The sequence below is a fragment of the Pleurodeles waltl genome, chromosome 6 (assembly GCF_031143425.1).
Source record: "Pleurodeles waltl isolate 20211129_DDA chromosome 6, aPleWal1.hap1.20221129, whole genome shotgun sequence".
NCBI lineage: Eukaryota > Metazoa > Chordata > Amphibia > Caudata > Salamandridae > Pleurodeles > Pleurodeles waltl.
This window is the reverse complement of record NC_090445.1, coordinates 426,398,274-426,414,279: the sequence shown is the minus strand read 5'-3', so window position 1 is coordinate 426,414,279 and position 16,006 is coordinate 426,398,274.

Sequence of the window (16,006 nt, the reverse complement as noted above, 5' to 3'; positions counted from 1 at the left end):
AGGACTGCAAATAAATAGTTCTATTCCAGGATGTCAAATGCCTTCTCTATGTCATCGGCAAATACAGATGCAGTTCTTTTTTCTGGAATATCAATGTCCAAGAGGTTGATAACCCGGTGGATACTTTGGGCTGTGTTACGTGTGGGGATAAAGCCTGCTTGGTCCGTATGAACCAGGCGAGTCATAAGTGGTAGCAGTCTTGTCGCAAGGAATCGACTGAGAATTTTATAGTCTGTGTTGAGTATGGATAGTGGCCTGTAGGCCCTACTGTCATGTGCCGGCTTGCCAGATTTCAATAATGGGACTATCAGCACATCCCTGGTAGTGTTTGGAAGGCAACCCTGATCTCTCGCCGCTTTATACAACGTCACAAGTTTAGAGGCCAGATCATCAACGTTCGTGGCATAAAAGTCTATGGGGAGCCCGTCTGTGCCCGGGGTTTTCCCTCTTGCAAGGCCTTTTATTACCTCTCGGATATCCGTCTCCTCAATGTCCCCTTCTAATATTTCATTTTTTTCCCCAGTAAGGTTCCGGTGTGGTAAAGGTTCCACGAAAGCCCGTTTGTCAGCCTCTCTACTTTGCGTAATGCTGTTGTAAAGAGAGGGGTAGTTGTTAAGAAAATGTTGCTTGATCTCTTCCTGCCGGAATAATCTCTGCCCTGTTGAGGTATTAATTTTTATAATGGGTGTCCCCCTCTTTAAGGGATTAACCAGCCACACCAGAAGTGTGCCTGTTCTGTCCCTTTCGGCATGTGCTCTTACCATATAGCTTTTATAGTCAAAGCAACAAAGCCTTTCAGTGTACGCTGCCATTTTCTCCCTAGCCCCGCTTACCTCCCTTTGCAGCACAGGGGGACCTGCCTTTGTTTTTCTAGTGTTCGTGACTCACTCTCCGCAGCTATGACTTTCCCTGGTAGTTTCTTCCGGATTCCTATCGTTTTGGCCATACAATACCCTCATATCACTACTTTAAAAGCATCCCACGAGACCTTGGGAGAAGAAGTAGTAGCCTAATTTTCCACAAAATATCGTCTAATGTGTCCCCTCGCCTGTTCCTGGAAGACTGGGTCTTCTAGTGATTCTGACTTGAGGCACCAAGTCGGTATTCGTGACTTGGTTCTCTCCCAGGAAAGCTGAAGAAGGACAGGACTGTGGTCAGATATCGTCCTCTCCAGGTACTCCACTTCTCGGACCTGGTGATGGACCTCTGGTGGGCGGAGAACTGTGTCTAGATGGATGTGTAAGTCATGCATATTGGAAAAGAAGGAGAAGTCTCTGGTGTGTGGGTAAAGGTATCTCCACGAGTCTACTAATCCCCACTCGGTCTACCATGCTCAAAAACATCAGCTACTGTACACACCGGAGAAATCCCAAGCGGGGGATGCGATCTGTCTATGTCAGGATTTGCTACCCAATCGAAATCCACTCCCATTAATGCTGCGTGTATTAAGTGAGGGGTTAATGCCCCCGAGAGGTACACCAAATATGCTCCCATTTCAGTATTCGGTGCGTATATGCTAATGAGTGCTATGTCCCTTCCCTCTAGGCGGCATGTGACCACCACATAGCAGCCGTGTCAATGGGTGTCCATGTTTTTTGGAAGAGGACTCCCGCCCTAATCCATATGAGAGTTCCCCGGGCATAAGAAGGGTAGGATGTATAGAACACTCGGCCCCTCCACCTCTTCTGCAGAGCCACTCCCTCAAAAACAGTCAGGTGTGTTTCCTTCAGGATCGCTATGTGAGTCCCTCTTCTCTGTAAATAGGAGAACACTTTGTACCCCTTAGCCATATTGTGCATGCCCCTAAAATTCCAGAATACAATCTTATAGTTCTGTAGTGCCTCATTAGGTTAATTTGTTATACAATTCTTACTATGCATTCCCTTGCCACAGGCAGTTCGTGGCAGCCAAGCTTCGCTCGACAGGTTTACACCTCTAGGGGTGCAGCTGCAGCATTCCCTTAACACATCAACCCAACAACTTCCCAACTCCCATGCCCCAGGACAGGTGAAAAAACAAGCCTCCATCCAAACTAGTGTTTAGTTAAAAAACTCTCTTATGAGGTGTGCTTAAAGAGGCCAAAGTGGTGCAGGGCTCTCAGCACCATGTTTCACCCCATCCAGTCTAAGGTATTCTCGGAACCGCTTGTCTTGTCCTCCCTTAAGCACCATATGGCAGTCTTCTCAGTCCTCATCTCAGTTTCTTTTAGGGGCTTCATATGATGTCCTCTGTGGTCCCGGGTGTTAATATCAGTAGTTCCACACTATGGGGGTCATTCCTACCCTGGCGGTCCGAGACCGCCAGGGTAGGGGACGGAGGAAGCACCGCCAACAGGCTGGCGGTGCTTCTGGGGCTATTCTGACCGCGGCGGTAAAGCCACGGTCAGAAAAGGGAAGCCGGCGGTTTCCCGACGGTTTCCCGCTGCCCCAGGGAATCCTCTACGGCGGTGCTGCAAGCAGCGCCGCCATGGGGATTCCGACCCCCTTCCCGCCAGCCTGGTTTTGGCAGTTTTCACCGCCAGAACCAGGCTGGCGGGAACGGGTGTCGTGGGGCCCCTGGGGGCCCCTGCAGTGCCCATGCCACTGGCATGGGCACTGCAGGGGCCCCCCAACAGGGCCCCACATTGAAGCAGACACTGAAAATCGTGACGGGTGCAACTGCACCCGTTGCACACCAGCAACTCCGCCGGCTTCCTCGTTGCTGGTGCTTTCCCGCTGGGCGGGCGGGCGGCCTTTTGGCGGTCGCCCGCCAGCCCAGCGGGAAAGTCTGAATGACCGCCGCGGTCTTTTGACCGCGGTACGGTCTTCTGGCGGTTCCCGCCAGACGGGCGGCGACCGCCGCCGGCGGGGGTCAGAATGACCCCCTATGTGTCATTGAGTCTCCAGATTCCCCATCTGACTCCAAATGTTACACACCTTCCTCTGTCGCTGCAGACCAGGGGCTTGTCTCGCCTCAACTCAATGATGCCATGGTCGCAGTAGCTCTCAGCCTCTCTCTCCTCATCTCCTCCAAGGATGGCGCCTCCTCACTACAACGGAGTCCCCTAGACTGTCTGCGCCTACTCCAGGGTCGGTTCCCCCGGTGTGTCTGGTTATTGTCTGCACCTGGTTGTCCATACAGCCATTCTCGCACCTCCTGCGGGGTCCAGAAGAAGTTTGCTCCCCACCCTTCCGCCACTCTCAGCGTGGCTGGGAAGAGCATAGCATAAGGGATGTTCAGTGATCGCAGTTGCTTCCTTATCTCCAAGAAAGTGGCCCACTGTTTTTGCACATCTCATGAAAAATCCGGGAAGATGCAGACCACTATTCTCCACGTTCATCTCTCCCTGCGTCTTCAGGCCTGCCTGAGAATATGGTCTCGATCTTTGTAGTGTAGCAGTCTGGGAACTACTGGTTGCGGGAGGGCCCCAGAGGGGCGCTCTGCTCTGTACTCTATGAGCTCTCTAGAAGGCATAGAAAGGGGATAGGCCCTCCGACGCCACCTCTGTGCGGATCCAATTCTCCAGATAGGAAGTCATGTCAATGCGCTCAACTTTTTCAGGCAATCCCACTATCTGGATATTGTTCTGGCGAGCTCTATTTTCAGCATCTTCAGCATGGACCGCGAGGGCCTTCATCTGCTTTTCCAAGTTAGTTAGTCGGTCTCCCGCCGAAGAGAGCGCAGGCTTAATGTCCACAACATCTCGCTCCCCCATCATGATTCTCTCCGCCAGTCGTCTTTGGTCTTCACGCAACAGGCCCAGATCCATTGTCAGGGTGTCTAGCTTGAACTCTAGGGCCTCTCTGGAGTCCGTGAGTGCCTGCAGTATGTCTCCCAGTGACGGGTTTGTAATCGGTCCCTCTGTGGGTGCCATGATTTCCATCCCTGTGTTGGGTGTCTCGGGGCATCCCGCCTGAGGCATTTTATCCCCAGCCATTTCCTTTTTCTCACTTGGTTTCCCCATGTTCATCAGCAGGTGCAATAAATATTCCTGTGCAGAGTACTCCTGGAGGCAGCAAGGAGGGGCTACTCTCACAGTAGCTCTTCTCCTTTGCGTCCCACTCCTCCTGCCCCCTCCAGTTTGGATCAGCGATCTATGTGTCTATGCTGGCCACTTGCGCCTGTCAACCGTGAGGTAGCTCTGAAGTCCCCTTTCGGCACTTGATAAGAGCACAAACATTAGAGGCCCTTGCTCATTCTGCTGCAGTGCTGTCTCATGTGCCAGTGCTTCTCAGTCTAAGTTCAAGGCAGAGGTCTCTCCATATCCCCTCTGGGGTTTCCCACCTAATGGGCCTCAGAACATCTAGGGAGGGCCAGCTGCTCATCGTTCAGCAGTACTTTCTGGGCCCCTCCCACCACTTTTCACCCATTCCGCAGGCCGACTCGCCTCCGCTATTACTGTAGAAGTTGATCAGCGCTTCAGGTGTTAAGCACCGCAATTCTCGTTGTTGGCTTCCATCATCTCGTTTAGGGCAAGTCAAGCCTGGGAGAGGAGTTGCCACTGACTATCCGCCCCCCCCCCCCTCCACTCGGACTCCCCATTTTGATGCTGCCACCAGAAGGGGGGGTGAGGGCCGTCGCCTCAGCCCAAGGCCATCCTCAGTGCCTCTCAAGGCGGGGCCCGCTCTCCGTCTCCCACTTGGGCCCAGCGTCCTTCTTCCTCCGCTCACCTGGCTCCCTGATGGGGCCGCCCGTCACCTCCGCCTGCACTCCGCACCGCTCCTTTGCCTTTTCTAGCAGGGCAGGCCCCCCGCCCTGTTGCCGCCATCCGATTCAGGCCGCGCCCTCCATTTTGTCTACGGCGGCTTCTGGCCCTTCTCCCCTGGTTGGGCCGGCTTTAGTCAGATTTGCGCCCTCCAGCTCTCCCGTTTCAAGTCACGGTGCCCCCTCGCTCTATTGAGGGGGTCAAAACTGCTCCAACTCCGGTTCTACAACATCAGGATGGGAACGGATGGGGGATTCCGGTGCCGGAGCTCTCTGCTTCTGCTCCCTTCTCCATTGGCACAAAGCCAAACCCCCCTGCCCTTTCTGAAGTTTACCCAGGAATCATCCATTTGCTAAAGGTCTGTAATTGTTGGGACCTTGAGAGTCCAGATCTTCTTTAATAATGGGAGTATGTATGCCTTTTTGAAGTCTTCAGGAAAAACTACTATTGTTAAGGAGTTTTCTTACTGGGATGGTAGCTGGAGTTGTTTAAAGCATGTTTTTTGAAGATTTGTGGTCGCCAAAGGTCAGAGGGGCAACCGATTGTTTCTTTTGAGACATGGCGCATTGAAACTTAGCATTTTTTTGTTTTGTCTTATCATTCTGCAGTGATACAAAGGGCACATTTTCTTTTGTCATATATAAATGCTCTTGGTGGGATTAAGTTATCAAAAGCTTCATGGAGCCATTTGTAAGGTTTATCAACTGAATTTATTCTGTCCAAATCTCTGTTGGAGTTAAGATGGTATTTTAGGTCCTCCAAATTCAGTTTGTTTCAAAGATGATATGTAGTTGCCAGTAAGGTGAGTTTAGCTAGGTTGAGTTGTGGTGTCTTGTGTTGGAAGGTCTCCAAGTGGTAGTCTGACCAGGTCATTGGAGTAATTATTTTAAATGTGACTAAGTCTGGGTTGGCAAGAATAACATCTAAAGCATATGGGTTACTATTAGATTTAGGGCTTAGGGTTTGGGTTTTGATTAGCTAATAGGGCTAGGACTGTTTCCTCCAGACAATGCACACTATTCACTTACCACAAACTGTATCCACATTACAATACCTCAACAACCACTACAAAACCCCACAGACCACACTTATACCTCCTTCTACCCCATCTGCCACACTATGGTACCTTCATCCTCACACAAAGCACCACTCTGTCCTGTACCACCAACAAATTCACACATCACCAACACAACACAAAGCCACATTACACTTAACTTTAATGCACCCAGACACACACTACCTACTCATACAAAACACCAGCTCTATCCTCTACTTCCTCCCAACAGACCCCTTTCTGTCACCACCAAACCTATACTCAGCCTTCCATCATATCATCCACCAACACCCTCCTCCTCTTTTTACCAAAAACACACAACCAAACAATACTTACACTACACTCCACCACACATATTTCCTCATCCAGTGATCAAATCTAACACAAACACTCATAAATCTTGTCCATCACCTTTTACACACACCAAATACACTCTTTTTCAGAACACATCACCACCCCCTTTACCATTCAAATTCCACTTACTAACAGAACTTTACATACAGATCCTTCTTAGAAAACCACTCCATCAATATCCCCTCTCAGTACTACACAAAAACAACAGACACACAACAGCCCATCAAAATCTCACACACACATTTTCATAATACTTTCCGTCACAAATTAGAAACATACATCCACTCCCACCCTGATGACTGCACAACTAACACACATCCAAAACCACCTTTATTCCAAAATGTTAAAGCTTCACCAACACCAACCACAAATACACTAGCACAACAAGTCTCATTCACCCGCTTTTCATTCATAGTACAATTCAGAGCCTTAGAATATGACTCACGTGGCTCCACCACCACCCCAACCCATACATCGCCCACCCCAAACAGACGCAATCAAAATAAACAACATGCCACTCTTCACAGCCTCTCACCTCCATGTCTATTACACAATAAGGCACTCTATAAAAAACACCACATCTCACCATCTCACTCTCAACCACCATCTCCTCGATAGACACAACCAGACCTAATAAAATGCCTTTTAAGCCATCCTGGACAAGAAATGCAATATAGAAAAACAACACTGTTGCTACCATCATACAGATAATACCAGTACTAATGAAACACCTGCTACAAGTTCAAAGTATACTGCTCACTCTTCTAGAAAACAAACTCACACCACCATCAAAACACAATCTCTAATCTGCCTTAGAATAAATGCTCAATCACGCTCTAAAAACAAGCACCACATCTACAACCTATTCACTGACACACAGCCTGACTTACTCTTCATAACTGAATCATGGTTGGGATGTGGCATGGCTCCAGTGTTGCATGAAGCAATACCCTCCAGGCTATCAAACTATCACACAAAAAATCGTATAGGCAAAAGAGGAGGTGGACTAGCTGTGTTCAAGCAAACAATAAATCTCACCAAAACTGACTACATTTCATACCAGGTTGTGAGGCTCTCATCATCAGATGCAACTCTACACTGACTTCCTCCTGTAACCTCCTCCTCCCTTACAGATTACCTTCTAGCAATGCCACATTCTCAGAGATTCTTCTAGGCACAGTTTCAAACTGTATAACACCACACTCTAAGCTATGCATTCTTGGGGACCTAAACATTGGGTTTGACAAACCCATTATGCCCTATCCAAAAACTATCATCACTGGCCTAGTCATACTGAACCTACATCAGATCATACACAAACCCACACACATGGCTGGCCACATCCTAGATGTCATTTTTGCAAATCCAGAACTAGGTTCTTTGGAAAGGATTACTCCAGTCACATGGTCAGACCACCCTTTTTGTAGCTTTCCAGCATAAAACTCCATAAATCAACACACCCAAGACCACCTTACATGCATCCATCTATCGACTATGAAACAAACTCAATTTTGAATACTTATAAACACAACTAACAGCCTCACAGATCTAGGCAGAATACATTTTCTTTCAAAAGCTTTATGAGCGGCTATAGGACGTTTTCGATATCCTAATGCCACTAAGAACTACAAAACAGGACAAAAGAAAAAATGCACCTTGAAGAAATAAAAAACTAAAAAAGATTTTAAAAAACAAAAATCAGAAGGCTGCAGCAAACCTGGCTCAAAACAAACAGCAATCAAGGCAAACTTCACCTACGCAAATTTAACAGAATATACAAATCAACAGTCAAAAAAGCTAAAAAAATGTACTATTCAGACAGAATTCAAAAAGCTAAATGTTCAAATAAAATGTTTTATAAAATCCTTACCGAATTTTGTAAACCTAAATGAACAGAGGGAACTCATCCCATAACTCAAGAAATTACAGGCAAACTTGCAAATCATGATACAACCAAAACTGACGTCGGTCTCAAATTTAAAACAAAGGAAAACCACCAGCACCAACCCATTTCCAAAAATCCCCTCCAAGAGTAAGCATTCCTTCAAACAAAAATCACAAAGTGAATTTATGGATCTGATCAAAGCAAGCAGGCCTTGCGGCTGCCATTCTGACCCTTGTCTACCACAAATTTTCAAGAACATTCTTTTATCTACTCTGCTGCCACACCAGTAACACGAATCGTAAATAATTCTTTAACCACAGGAATCTTTCCTCAACACCTAAAAACGACATACATACGCCCATTGTTGAAGAGAACAAACCTAGACATGCATAATCCCACCAATTACAGACAAATTACAATTGGACCTTTCTAGGACTGATAGAAAAAGCAGCATTCACCCAGATCTCACAGTTCATTGAAGATAACTCCATACTTTCAGACTACCAAACTGGATTCCACCCAGGAAGACGCACAGAACCTGCCCTGATCACCATCTGGGTTGTCCTTAAAAATACAGTAGACCACAACAGGGTTACTACACTACTTCTCTTGGACCTCTCAGGTGCCTTTGACATAGTGAATCATGACACCCTAATACAAGGACTCTATGAAGCCGGCACAGAGGGGACTACTATTGACTGGATCACATCCTACCTTCAAAATAGAAAACATTTAATCCATACTCCCCCTTTTTCATACAAGCCATACCTCACAAAAGGAGGGGTCCCCTAAGGTACAATCATCTCACCCATGCTTTTCAACATCTAAATGAAGTAATTACTGGCAATCGTCAAAGAATTTCATCTCACATGCTACAACTTTGCAGATGACACACAAATACTCCTTAAACTGGAAGACCCTAAAGACTTTGAAAACTCAAAAATCTTTAGTTGCATCAGAGCCATTGATGAGTGGATGACACGGAGCCATCTCAAATTGAATGCTTCCAAAATGGAAATACTTAACTTCGTGATGCATTTCCCCCCATCTGGGATTTCCACAAAAGGTCCAGGCTACCATCTTTCTTTCATTGTCTAAACTGGATTACAACAATGGCCTCTACCATAGATCATCTCTATCAACTATGAAAAGACTACAATGGATTGAGAACTCTGCTGTCAGACTAGTCCTACATATAAAGCTACAAACCCACATGTCCCCTGCCTTAAGGCCCCTAGATTGGTTATGGGTTGCCAGATGATCCACCTTCAAGCTGCTTTATATCACCTGCAAAGGCAAAAAGAACAGATGGCAGTTTGGGCTGGACTGTGCCATGGGCAACATGGGCAACACTGATTTACTATGGCTGGGACCAAACTTGGGTGGCACGGTGAGCAAAAGAATTGATGGATTAAACCCAGATCTGTGACTGGGGGTGAATGTTTGATTGTTTCGGCATTCTGTCCATCATTTGTGTTTTGTTTGCTTTTGTTGCCCTAAGTGCACCGGGTATGCCCAGAAGTGGGTCCTGGGCTCACTATGCCACTGGATTCAAGCTAGCTTGGCTGATGAAGGGTGATACTTTGTTCTCTGTTCAAGCATCCAAACTATGGACTTTATGACTCCCAAATATGAGATCCATGGATAACTATCTTATCTTCAAAAGACTACTCAAGAGTTGGCTCTTGCCTACATAATCCTCCATACTATACAGCATATCCCTGTGTATGTAAACATTTATAATTTGATTAAATGTATCTACCTAGATATGTGTATTTCTTTGTTCAAATATGTATAATAACTATGGTTTTTAAAATACATAGATACTCTTTAGGCCCTACTTAACAAATATATAGATTATTTATGGTTGAATATATCTATATATATAAATCTTAAATTATGCTTTACACAGAGTACGGAATAAAAGCAGAGATGAGTTACTTTTTAATAACTCAGTAACTAGTAATGATTTCCAACATTCAGCACCTAGAATATTTCTCCAGTACAATCAACAACATGAGTCACTCAGAACTATACTCCAAAAAAATTGGCATGTTTTACAGAACGATCCCATTATTAATGATCACATAGAAACCCATCCGTCCATAACATTTCGTAAAGCACGTTCTTTGGGAGACTATCTAACTAGAAGTTATTTTTCAGTAAAAACCAATACATCTTGGTTGAGCCAAAAAAGTTTGGGATTTTGGAAATGTGGCCACTGCAAGGCCTGCAAGTATGCTAAAAACACATACAAATACCAAACTTTTGATGGTCGACAGTGCGAGATCAAAGATCGGATTACATGTGACACTGAATTTGTGATTTATGTCATCGAATGTGGATGCCAGAAAAAATACATTGGAAGTACCATTCGTAAATTAAAAGTTAGGTTCTTACAGCATTTTAGAGCCATTAAAAATCAGGACAAGACCTATCCTCTGGCTAAACATTTTTGGGAAGTACATAAAGGAGAATGTGGCACTTTAGCTTACTATGGCATCAAACACATTAAAAACAACTCCAGAGGTGGCAATAGAATACTCAAGCTCAGACAAATGGAATCCAAGATGATTTTATTATTGGGATCTGAGTCCCCATTGGGGCACAATCTTGATGCTGAGCTCTATGTCCATCTTAGATGAAAACACACTGTTCATTGCTTTTTAGATGGAGACTCCCCCTGTGTTTCAATTCCTAAAAATAGTAGTGCTAATTTGGCAGTATGTTATCTATATTTCCTTTTTAGGAAGATGGGTGATAAGATCTTATCTACTTAAATGATCGTGCCATGATGTAATCTGTAAAATAGACATGACTTAATAACTTTCCCTAGTTTGAATTCATATCACAAACTGATGAAACATAGATGGAATTAGTTCGTATACAGATTTGTACTGTACCATTGATGATGATGTTTGATTCCATTTTATTCTTCTATAACTTGGCGACTGAAGAATATTAAATATCATATATAGAGTTATATATGTACATCTAGATTATAATATGGACCAAAAGATCAACAGATCTGACTGTTTTTAATTGGAGTTTTTGTAACACTTCTATGCACTTTATATGCTCTTTTGCACTTATTATTAGTTTAGTTTTTCAGCACATTGCACTTTACGCCAAGGCCTCATTTTAATACAACATATTTATATGCATGTGTATGGAATTACCTAGTATACAGATAAGGACAGTGAGGAACTAGATTTGATTATACGGGCATCCGTTAAAAACTATGGTATTAAAACATAACTATTGTCACTACCTAAACATGATTTTAATACAAGACACTAATTAATTATAAATAATTATATGTATATATAACGAATGATAATTTAAACATTGTAAAATTGAAAAAATTGATATTACCGTTTCTTCGTTTATATTTATACTATTATTGTTCTTGTTATTTAATTAATGTTTTTATATGATCAAACATTATGAATTATTGGAAGCAATTGTCTTTTTTCCTAATATATTTATTATTCAATATTTATTCCTTATGACTGTCCAATTTTAACTTTGATGTTATCTGTAAATATTGGCATCAATGTAGGTTTATTCCTCTATTAATTGTTGTATCTATAATAATTATAATTACACACTTCAAAATGGCCGCCGCGTTTGTAGTACATCACAGTGTTATAGAAATAAATGTAGGACGTAATAGCTATATGTAAATGATGCCGGCTGATTAGCCAAACTGTCCAGTAGAAGGCGTTTTGCCGAAACGCGTTGACAGACATCTCATTCGGGACTCTGAATTACCTATATAAGCTAAATAAATAAATTTATCAACTAAATACGAGCGCTTTGGACTCAATTGACCTCGACACTTGGGAGATACGTGATGGGATCGGTGCAGCCGTCAGATGGCTATCAGTCCATCTGTTGAAGAAATAATATATATATATATATACACATATTACCTAGCGGCGGTCACCACTAGGTAATTATAGTTAGGACCAAGTTATACAGAAAAAGCGTATTTTGTTTTGCTAATAACTTTGACGTTGCTTGACGAATCTTCAAACAATTTTCCAGGAAAATATGGTGCTCACTTCAGTTGCTGTCAGGAAAGTTTTGGGGTGATCCCTCAAGCGGGAGCCAAGAAAAAGGTGGGGGCCCAAAACACATTTTCCCCATTCATTTTTCCATATGGATTTTGAACAGCGATAGCGCCAAAACCACTGGACAGAAATATATACCAAATTTGGCAGAAACTTAGCTCTTGGGCCAGAAAGAGCCATTTTTGTTATTGGTGTAAATGTGTTCACTATTTTTTGAGGAATTAAAGGAAATCCAAGGATTCACAACCCCTCCCGATCTCATGCTGCGATCTAATTGGCTGACAACACTTCAACAAGGAAGTATTGTCAGCCATTTTGGGACTCTGCTTTAGCCGATTCCCAGAAAAAAAAGAATAAAAAATACAAAAGGGGCCAGGATACAAACACCCTGACCCCTTAGCTCTAGTGCTGGGGTCCCCAGGACTAAAAAGCATTTTTTTAAACAATTTTACCACGATTAGCAGCAGATCGGGTGAAAATACAGAAAACAAATGAAGCTCCGCCTCCTGTGCTTCATCTTTATCAAGCTCCCAGGTGGGCCAAGTCCGGGGGCAATGTTTATTTGTAACGGAGTGATTGTATTCATCTAAGTTCTAGGGAAATTATCCCATCAGGTACTTTAGGGATCTGATATAGCACTGGTCCTGTGAAAGATGTCAACCTTAGGGTGCAATTAAGCTGAAACATGTCAACCTTTTTTATGAGCACTTAGTAGGATGTGAAGGACTGGTTAAGGTGTCTCTAACATATCTCACACATTTTTTATCTTTCCCCGGGCCCTGTTTGTAATAATAAAGGAAGTATTTTTAAGGGCTGGAGGCAATTTTAACTTGCACTTACTGCACAGATCGCACCATGTCTCTTAAGAAGGAGACTCTGCCACCTTGGGGAGGCGAGACCCTTTGATGATGCTACTGGTTACAAGTACTCTAGTGGATAAAACATACCATCAAAGGAAAGCAGTCATTGAGGGTCTCATTGCTATCTTAAGAAGAGACTCACATTTTGTGCTCATGGTGAGGGTGCACTCCCATTGATTTTTCTTGGTGTTAACTTAGGAAGCAGAGTGTATCTCATGTGCAAGCTTCTTTCTCCCTCCGTTTTGATTTTTTTAAAGTCCTACAGCAAGGTGCAGCTGTGAGAGTCTCTATTTGTACAGTGGACTATTTAGACGCAGAAGGGACCTTATTTCTACCTTCTCATGCATGTTTTTTTAAACCGTTGAGATCTTCATTGTTGGGTTTAAATAAAACTAAAGACTTGGGACTTACCTATACAGATAAGGAGATTGACTCCATACTGATGGTATTGAAGGATCTGACTATCTCTCAAACAATGGCACAAGCAGATGATTGAGATTCTTTGTCAGAACTGAGGAAGGTACAGAATAAAACAGTCATTCATGGAGTGATGATGACAGAATACTTATGTGCCAATGCAATTCCAAGGGGACTCTGGATATGGGAAGTTCCACACATATTTTTGGATGACACTGTTTTTAGAAAGGACTGGGCATCGATTTCTTGGTGCTGCACCTCCCATTGGCTAGTCCTCATAATAAAGACCATGAAAAGATTCTCAGAAGCCCTCACTATAAAGGTCCAGATAAGTGAAAATAAATTAAAAACAGTTTATATCAATGTCTTCAAGAAACAACTGGAAGAGATAAATAGTGAAATGAAGGACTATCTCACGCAGAGCAAGATTAAAAAAATGGGAAAGGACCTCAAATGTTTTTCACAAGAGTAGGACTACCCTGTATAAGGGAATATTACAACGAGAAAAAGGATCAAGAAAATGATGATGATGATTCATCAAGAGGTAATTCCTCAGATTCCTCCAGATGGAGTATATCTGAGAGCAACAGAGGACTAAGTAATAGAAGGCAGATGCCTCATAAAATTAGTCAAAGTTCCACTCTACCAGGAGGTGTCTACAGAAACCCAGGGGTGGCGGGAGAGGAGGTGCCGGTCCCTTGAGGAATGTGTGACTACAGGGACCGACTACTCCCAATGGGACTCCAGTTTTAGAAACAGGACAATGAAACTCTGTAATTGCTTTGTGTGTCTACTGGTAAGGGACCATTGAGTCCACCAGATTCTTTTATTAAATAATCTAGTAAATAAGATACTGGGTTTTTGGAGGGATCTAATGTCCTGATGAAGGCCATCAGACCTATAAGGGCACAGTGAAATGGCCGAAACATGTTGACACAAAAACAGATGGCGGGTGAGTAGGTGATAATTCCCCAATGGCACCACCACAGCACAAAGATTTTTAATCCTATCCAGGGAACCCACAAATAAAAGAAATGAGGGTACTCATGAGATAGTTTTAGTATATGTTCTGTGAGTAAGATCCCGAGGTTTATGTTTAGGTATTTTCTATTCCCCTCCCTTGTTTGCTCCTTCCCCAATGCTAGCTATCATGGAGATGTAGAAGCAATAGCCCAATGATGAAACATGCTACAATAAGTGGGTAAGGGCATTTTTAAGAAACTAATGTATTTTCCTGGTAGGGTGGAACTTTGACGAATTTTATGAGGCGTCCGCCTTCCTCCGTGGTTCCTCTCTCCCCTTATATGTATGTGATAAGCTCCACACTATGACAATCAGCCGATTCTATTCTTTCAATCACCACATCCACCCTGTGAAGGTTGGGGCAACCCCTACATGGCAGGATCTCCACTAGGCTATCCACCAGTATTTAGGCACCCCGTTTAGGGAGGTGCCAAAACCAACAAAGACGAAGGAGAGGAAAAGAGGTCCAATGGGAGGACAACAAGTTGGGGATGCAGACCAGGAGCAAGCAAAATACCATATCCCAGGAACGAGCAATAGCAGTTGCTCATATTTAATCTTACGAGCTCCATTCTGTCAGAAGACTAGATATCCATTCTTAATAAATGGTTGGGTTTTGTGCCCATCCCATGTTTCTACAAGTTCTACCTCCACATGGAACTGGCTGAGTTTTGTAGAAAATTGACACAAAAAGTATTTTTTACTGGAAAGAAATGAATACAGAAGAGGGAGATACGAATCTGAGGAAAGACATCTACCTTTTGTCCTCCCAATGCAGTGGTTCCAGTTGAGGTACTGGCCTTTGACCAAGCCATTTTTAAAGAAATTTAATAATTAGATGCCTCAACATGGAGAACATTCAATACCACTACTACAAAGGAACAAAGGGCCCTCCAAGAATTGACTTCCAATAAAAAGTTTGTCATAAAACCAGCAGACAAGGGAGGTGGTATTGTCCTAAAGACATCTGATTATGATAAACAATGTCTGATGTTGTTGAACGATGAGAGATATTATAAGGTCATCACTCAAGACCCCACAAAAGGGTCACAAGTCTGTCTGAAACAGCAGAGTAATCTTCAGCTCTCGGCCAGATGTCATTCTAGAATCGGACGCCAGGCAGGTGCGGCACCATTTCCACAGACAGCCGCTCGTCTCGCGATGAAACTCACTTCACATAAACTGCTTGGAACTGTTAGCAGGCCCCTTCGCAATAAAGACCCTAGCGGCATGCTTGAATTGTTGCATACTTCTGCAGATGGACAGTATTTCTGAGGACCGTTACGTCAACAACTGGGGGGACAAAGTCACGAGTTCTAGCAGAGAGCAAAGACCTTCTGACAATACTGCCTCCAGAATCAGATTTCACTGTCGGCAGAATATTTCCCGGGGCAACTCAATGCGGCAGCATATTGGAATTCCAAGTATCTCAGGGATCCCAGTGAATGGAAACTCCATCAGTCAATATTCCAGGCACTTCAAATGAGATGGGCCAGTGTCACATAGACCTGTTCGCATCTCGTCTCTCACATGAACTGGATCGCTTCTTCTGGAGACCAGATCCCATGGCTATGGCCACGGATGCCTTTTTACAACACTGGACATGGCCACTTCTTTATACCTTTTCCACTGTTCATAATGATCCCGGGAGTA